Source organism: Nylanderia fulva, unplaced genomic scaffold (assembly GCF_048542155.1).
Source record: "Nylanderia fulva isolate GAGA-0341 unplaced genomic scaffold, ASM4854215v1 Scaffold522, whole genome shotgun sequence".
Classification (NCBI taxonomy): domain Eukaryota; kingdom Metazoa; phylum Arthropoda; class Insecta; order Hymenoptera; family Formicidae; genus Nylanderia; species Nylanderia fulva.
Window position 1 is genome coordinate 31,942 of NW_028190613.1, and position 7,336 is coordinate 39,277.

At 54.2% G+C, this 7,336-nt stretch overlaps 1 non-coding gene and 2 pseudogenes across 1 annotated transcript; all 3 read left to right on the forward strand.

The window, feature by feature from the left end:
* Positions 1-1,672: 1,672 nt before the first annotated feature.
* Positions 1,673-2,400, forward strand: LOC146721215 (small subunit ribosomal RNA; annotated as a pseudogene; the record flags this gene model as incomplete).
* Positions 2,401-3,212: 812 nt separating this feature from the next.
* Positions 3,213-3,367, forward strand: LOC146721216 (5.8S ribosomal RNA). The gene has a single exon (XR_014925750.1). It is a non-coding gene; the product is annotated as a 5.8S ribosomal RNA (ribosomal RNA).
* Positions 3,368-4,421: 1,054 nt separating this feature from the next.
* LOC146721217 (large subunit ribosomal RNA) lies at positions 4,422-6,753 on the forward strand (annotated as a pseudogene).
* Positions 6,754-7,336: the final 583 nt, after the last annotated feature.

Consider the following 7,336-nt stretch of genomic DNA (forward strand, 5'->3'; position numbering starts at 1 on the left):
AGTACTTTTTATTCTGCTACCTTGAAATATTGACTTCCATTTTTCTTTCGATCCACTTACCATCTGGCAATCATGGACACCACATACAAATTTCGCCAAATGCCCCCCCTTCAACCAAACCTCACGCCAAGCTTTAATCGTACAACTCGCTCACCACATTACGTCTAACCTAGAGGATCATTTTTACCACCACTGCTGCTTTCATTCACAGTTCCAGCGAATCACCACATTCACATCACCGTTCCCACTTTGCACACAATCACATCATACCTATGGGCCCAAGCCCACCACAACTGCATTGCCTTCATACTTTGTCTGTGCACAGTGCTAACTCACTCACGTTCGCGCATCATCTCACCCAGATCACACATAACCGCATACGCTCTCTGGCAGTTATACTGCACCACATTTCACGCACCATTCATTCGTCATTTATTCTTCGCTTTCTCTCTCTCTAACGCTCTCACGTATTCCGGACACACTGCGGACAGAACCGAGTGATCACATTTGCTCCCTTTCAGCTTACAGTTTCTACACACACTTTTCTTTTTACAATCTCTCACTCATCATGTGTCCTACACATCCACATTTTGGGCCCAGTCTTTCCTTTTCGGTGCATTGCCGCATCATGTGCCCAAATGCGAAGCACTTGTGGCACCTCAGCACACTGAAAAACTCTTTCACCCTAAAGGCCTTCCAATGCACAAACACTCGTCCGTCACTACAGAGCACATTTCTTATTGCACTCGTAACTTCTAATATCACATTTCCGCAGGTTGCATCTTTCTTCGCATTCCTACTCACAACACGCACACGTTCCATAAATACTCTCTCATCCACTCGCCCTTTCAAGCTCCTCTCATACATTTCTCTCATTAACACTTCACTCGCCATATCATTCGGCACATCGTACAAGATGATCTTTGGGCCTATCTTGCGAGGCAGCTCAACCTTTAGGCCAGCATTCTTAAACTGACCACACTCTCTTATTCTTTTCAACTCACTCTCGCTCATCGTCTCAATCGCTACACCTCCATTCCTCACTTTCCTCACCGCTTTCACACGCACCATTCAGTGACTTGCTCACATGCTTCATCATTCTCTTCCTTTACTTCCTCACTTGTCACATTCGCACTTGCATTCATCCGCTCTCACTCTTACCGCCATTAACTTTTCTCTTTCGTTTTCACTCGTTTTCACATTCACTTCCTGTACCTTTTCAATCACGCTCCTTTCAACATTTTTCGCACTCACGCTCGCATAGCTCATTCCACTTTCAGCCGTAGGCTAAATCCCGACTCGCTCGACGCATACACTCATCCAGTTTCCCCTGTATTCTCTCATTTTTGCACAACATTTTCATCATCTGTTCCTCATATTCTCCCACAATGTCCAGTATTTTTCTCACTCGCACTCTTTGAAATTTTGTTCGTCTCCGTAAACAGGAATTTACGGAGTCTCGCACCAATTACTCTCATACACGCTATCTCACTCACTTCCGCCAACGCTCTCATTCTCTCCCTCATTCATTAATCAAGAACGAAAGTTAGAGGTTCGAAGGCGATCAGATACCGCCCTAGTTCTAACCATAAACGATGCCAGCTAGCGATCCGCCGAAGTTCCTCCGATGACTCGGCGGGCAGCTTCCGGGAAACCAAAGCTTTTGGGTTCCGGGGAAGTATGGTTGCAAAGCTGAAACTTAAAGGAATTGACGGAAGGGCACCACCAGGAGTGGAGCCTGCGGCTTAATTTGACTCAACACGGGAAACCTCACCAGGCCCAGACACCGGAAGGATTGACAGATTGATAGCTCTTTCTTGATTCGGTGGGTGGTGGTGCATGGCCGTTCTTAGTTGGTGGAGCGATTTGTCTGGTTAATTCCGATAACGAACGAGACTCTAGCCTGCTAAATAGGCGTACCTTATGGTATCGCGAAGGCCCCCGGCTTCGGCTGGCGGGTTTTTACTACCAACGTACAAACAAATCTTCTTAGAGGGACAGGCGGCTTCTAGCCGCACGAGATTGAGCAATAACAGGTCTGTGATGCCCTTAGATGTTCTGGGCCGCAACGCGCGCTACACTGAAGGAATCAGCGTGTGTTCCCTGGCCGAAAGGCCCGGGTAACCCGCTGAACCTCCTTCGTGCTAGGGATTGGGGCTTGCAATTGTTCCCCATGAACGAGGAATTCCCAGTAAGCGCGAGTCATAAGCTCGCGTTGATTACGTCCCTGCCCTTTGTACACACCGCCGTCGCTACTACCGATTGAATGATTTAGTGAGGTCTTCGGACTGGTGCGCGGCAATGTCTCGGCATTGCCGATGTTGCCGGGAAGATGACCAAACTTGATCATTTAGAGGAAGTAAAGTCGTAACAAGGTTTCCGTAGGTGAACCTGCGGAAGGATCATTAACGTTCCGGAGGTCCTGCTCTGCGTCGAGAGTCCTCTCTTTTGGGAGAGACGCGCGCCTCGCAGCAGTCGGCGACTGAATGGACGCGCTGAAAAGGCGCTCTCAGAGAAAAAGAAAATAACGGATTTGACGGAATTTGTTGTTGTGTTTTGATATAACGACGGACGCGTCGCGCCTCTCTGACCGAAAGTAGTCGGCAAGCAGAGCAGCGCGCCCGGCGGTGTTCGACGACGATTCGGAGCGAGACGCTTCGCGATTCACGCTCGTGTGTGTGCCATTCTCCGGCCACACACACACACAGAGCGTCGATTCGGCGTTGAGCGCGAACCGGTGGTAACCTATGCCCGCGCACGCGTGTGTGCAGCACCCACGACGTTCGTCGACGCGCGCCCTCCCCGTTGTCGCGGGGCAGCGGTCAGCGTGCCGAGAACACACGGTGTGCGACCGCGAGTGCCGAGCGAGAGGACCCCCATATATTATTATAATATATATATATAACACAGAGAAGGGATCGATGATATTTCGACCAATCTGTCAACTGTGTCGGTCCGACGGTTTCTTCAAAGAGCTTCCGCCCCGGCTCTCCCGTTGCGGGAGAGACGCTCCGAACGAGAAACACACAACTCTATCTTTGTGCCGTAGCCTTCCCTGGCGGGAGGCGGCGGTCCGCGCGCGTCCTCGGACGCGCGCGGACAGGCTGATCGAAGAGCCACCACGATTATTCTCTCTCTCTCGTCCGAGAGAAGAGACCACGATGGTTGAACGAGAAGCGCGTTTCTTCGCGAACGCAAAAATTTCGAACGATTACCCTGAACGGTGGATCACTTGGCTCGTGGGTCGATGAAGAACGCAGCTAATTGCGCGTCAACTTGTGAACTGCAGGACACATGAACATCGACATTTCGAACGCACATTGCGGTCCACGGATACAATTCCCGGACCACGCCTGGCTGAGGGTCGTTTTAGTACCCCTAAACTGCTTGCGTCCGAAAAGCGCGCACGGCCACGACGCGGGCGACCAGAGAATGGCGCGCGCGTCGCTGTGCCCTGTGCAACGCTTACAATGGGCGTACGAGCAATCGTTGGACGTTCGCCCGAGGTGTCTGTGCCGCGCCGACCGGCCGCGGTGCAAATCCTGGCGTCGTCTGAAATGACACACCGAAATAATAATAATGAGGAGGAGAAGCGCACAAGCGTGTAAAACGTTGGCGAACGCGCGCCCAGAGAATGCTGCGCGAATTAAGAGGGGAGCGTGTTTGTGTATCCAAGTCGTGTGTGTACGCGAGAGCCGAGGAGAAATGGGATGAGAGTAAGAGCGCGCGCGAAGGGAGCAACAAACGGCCAAAAAAAGGGTCAGGACGGTGAATGGCACCGCTTTCCCTAGAGCGGCGCGTGCGTCGTTGTCTCCCGAAAGTAGGTAGCGCTTGTCTCACCGTCTCTCCTCTCCGTACATCACACAGACTGACCGGACTGCTCTCGCACTCTGTGCCGCGTCTCTCGGTGCGATAGCGCTCGCGCGTCTTATGCCGAGGCGCCCTTGCCCGCACACATAACGGTATTACGGAGAAATATACGGCGCGTCGTCGTCCGGCGGAGAGAGCATTCGTAATCCTTTACCTCTTTACGGAGAAGGGTTTTGAATCGCGAGCCGACCGCGTGTCCGAGTCCACGAAATTTTCGTAAAGCGAAAAAAGGGGACCGGCGCGCCGCGTCGTGTACTCGTCGAATCGATTCCGCCCGAATTTCGTATATAAAAGAGAAGGGAGAGCCGAGAATCTCGAACCCCGCGATATATCGTCTCCATTACCACCAACGAGTGTGTGTGCGGTTAGCGCCCCCGGCGATTTGCCTTCTCGCGTATTTCGTGTGCTGCCGCTGCTGCTCTCTCGTTCGACGCTCTCTCTCTCTCCCTCTTATAATATATATTATAGAGGAGAGACGACGATGAGCGACGCGGAGGAGGCAAACGGCTACGAAAACTCACTATGCGACGACCTCAGAGCAGGCGAGATTACCCGCTGAATTTAAGCATATTATTAAGCGGAGGAAAAGAAACTAACCAGGATTTCCTTAGTAGCGGCGAGCGAACAGGAAAGAGCCCAGCACCGAATCCCGCGGTTCCGCCGCAGGGAAATGTGGTGTTTGGGAGGATCCGCTTATCCCGAGGTGCCGCGTCGCGTCCAAGTCCATCTTGAATGGGGCCACTTACCCGTAGAGGGTGCCAGGCCCGTAGCGACCGGTGCGCGCCTCGGGAGGATCTCTCCTTAGAGTCGGGTTGCTTGAGAGTGCAGCTCTAAGTGGGTGGTAAACTCCATCTAAGGCTAAATACGACCACGAGACCGATAGCGAACAAGTACCGTGAGGGAAAGTTGAAAAGAACTTTGAAGAGAGAGTTCAAGAGTACGTGAAACCGTTCAGGGGTAAACCTAAGAAACCCAAAAGATCGAACGGGGAGATTCATCGTCAGCGGCGCTGGCTTCGCGTCGGTCGGCGATGTCCCGCGGAGTCCTTGCGGCTCGCGCGCGGGCACGCTACCGTGCGCCGATGTCCGGCGCTCGTCGTCGTGCACTTCTCCCCAAGTAGAACGTCGCGACCCGCTGGGTGTCGGTCTACGGCCCGGGTGCGGTGTCTGTCGCGTCGCCGGTAAAACGGCACGCGACAAACCCTCGGTCGCCCGGCCGGCTGCTCGGCGGTACGCGCAAGGTATCAGGCCGCACTATTCACGGTGCGTCGAGACCGTCGCAAGCGCGCGCCACGGTACTCGGAGGTTACGGACTTCGCGCCGTCCCCGGTCCTGGCCCGCTGTTGGTTACAGTACGGTACACCTTCGACAGGCCTGCGAACGTCTCCCGCGGTCTCGCGGGAGACCGATACCGGTCGGCGACGCTACTGCTTTGGGTACTCTTAGGACCCGTCTTGAAACACGGACCAAGGAGTCTAACATGTACGCGAGTCATTGGGACTTGTCGCGAGACCTAAAGGCGTAATGAAAGTGAAGGTCGGCCCTGGCCGTCGACCTAGGGAGGATGGGCCGCGTCGCGATGCGGCCTCGCACTCCCGGGGCGTCTCGTTCTCATCGCGAGAAGAGGCGCACCCAGAGCGTACACGTTGGGACCCAAAAGATGGTGAACTATGCCTGGTCAGGACGAAGTCAGGGGAAACCCTGATGGAGGTCCGTAGCGATTCTGACGTGCAAATCGATCGTCGGAACTGGGTATAGGGGCGAAAGACTAATCGTACCATCTAGTAGCTGGTTCCCTCCGAAGTTTCCTTCAGGATAGCTGGCACTCGGCCGTTCCGCACGGAACGCGCGCGAGTCTCATCTGGTAAAGCGAATGATTAGAGGCCTTGGGGCCGAAACGACCTCAACCTATTCTCAAACTTTAAATGGGTGAGATCTCTGGCTTTCTTGAATTATGAAGCCACGAGCATCTTCGGATCAGAGTGCCAAGTGGGCCATTTTTGGTAAGCAGAACTGGCGCTGTGGGATGAACCAAACGCAGAGTTAAGGCGCCCAACTCGACGCTCATGGGACACCATGAAAGGCGTTGGTTGCTTAAGACAGCAGGACGGTGGCCATGGAAGTCGGAATCCGCTAAGGAGTGTGTAACAACTCACCTGCCGAAGCAACTAGCCCTGAAAATGGATGGCGCTGAAGCGTCGAGCCTATACTCTGCCGTCAGCGGCAAGTGGGGCGGCAACCGGGAGCGGGCGTTAGTCTTCTCTCGCGTCGTCACGAAGCCCTGACGAGTAGGAGGGTCGCGACGGTGAGCGCAGAAGGGTCTGGGCGCGAGCCTGCCTGGAGCCGCCGTCGGTGCAGATCTTGGTGGTAGTAGCAAATACTCCAGCGAGGCCCTGGAGGACTGACGTGGAGAAGGGTTTCGTGTGAACAGCCGTTGCACACGAGTCAGTCGATCCTAAGCCCTAGGAGAAATCCTATGTCAATGACGGCGTACAATATACTCGAGTGTCGAGAAATAATAATAAATATTATACGAAAGACACACGCCCGTCGGGCGAAAGGGAATCCGGTTCCTATTCCGGAACCCGGCAGCGGAACCGCATACAATTCGGGCCCTCGTAAGAGTGTTCGTCGGGGTAACCCAAAATGACCTGGAGACGCCGTCGGGAGATCCGGGAAGAGTTTTCTTTTCTGTATAAGCGTTCGAGTTCCCTGGAAACCTCTAGCAGGGAGATAGGGTTTGGAACGCGAAGAGCACCGCAGTTGCGGCGGTGTCCGGATCTTTCCCTCGGACCTTGAAAATCCAGGAGAGGGCCACGTGGAGGTGTCGCGCCGGTTCGTACCCATATCCGCAGCAGGTCTCCAAGGTAAAGAGCCTCTAGTCGATAGAATAATGTAGGTAAGGGAAGTCGGCAAATTGGATCCGTAACTTCGGAATAAGGATTGGCTCTGAGGAGCGGGGCGTGTCGGGCTTGGTCGGGAAGCGGGTCTGGCTGACGTGCCGGGCCTGGGCGAGGTGAACGGTCGGCGTTCTCGCGCCGGTCCCGGGATCCGAGCTCGGTCCCGTGCCTTGGCCTCCCGCGGATCTTCCTTGCTGCGAGGCTTCCGTGGCGGCGCGAGCCGTCGTGGTCGTCCTCTTCGGCCGCCATTCAACGCTCAGCTCAGAACTGGCACGGACTAGGGGAATCCGACTGTCTAATTAAAACAAAGCATTGCGATGGCCCTCGCGGGTGTTGACGCAATGTCATTTCTGCCCAGTGCTCTGAATGTCAACGTGAAGAAATTCAAGCAAGCGCGGGTAAACGGCGGGAGTAACTATGACTCTCTTAACGTCTCTGGGACGTTCTCACATACCCCGTCCACCGGCCGGAACCCCTTTTGGCGCCTGTCGAAGATGTCGAGGGCTGCCAATCTCTTTGCCAATATCTTGTGGAAGTGTCTTATTATAACGGATCCTATGCTGAGAG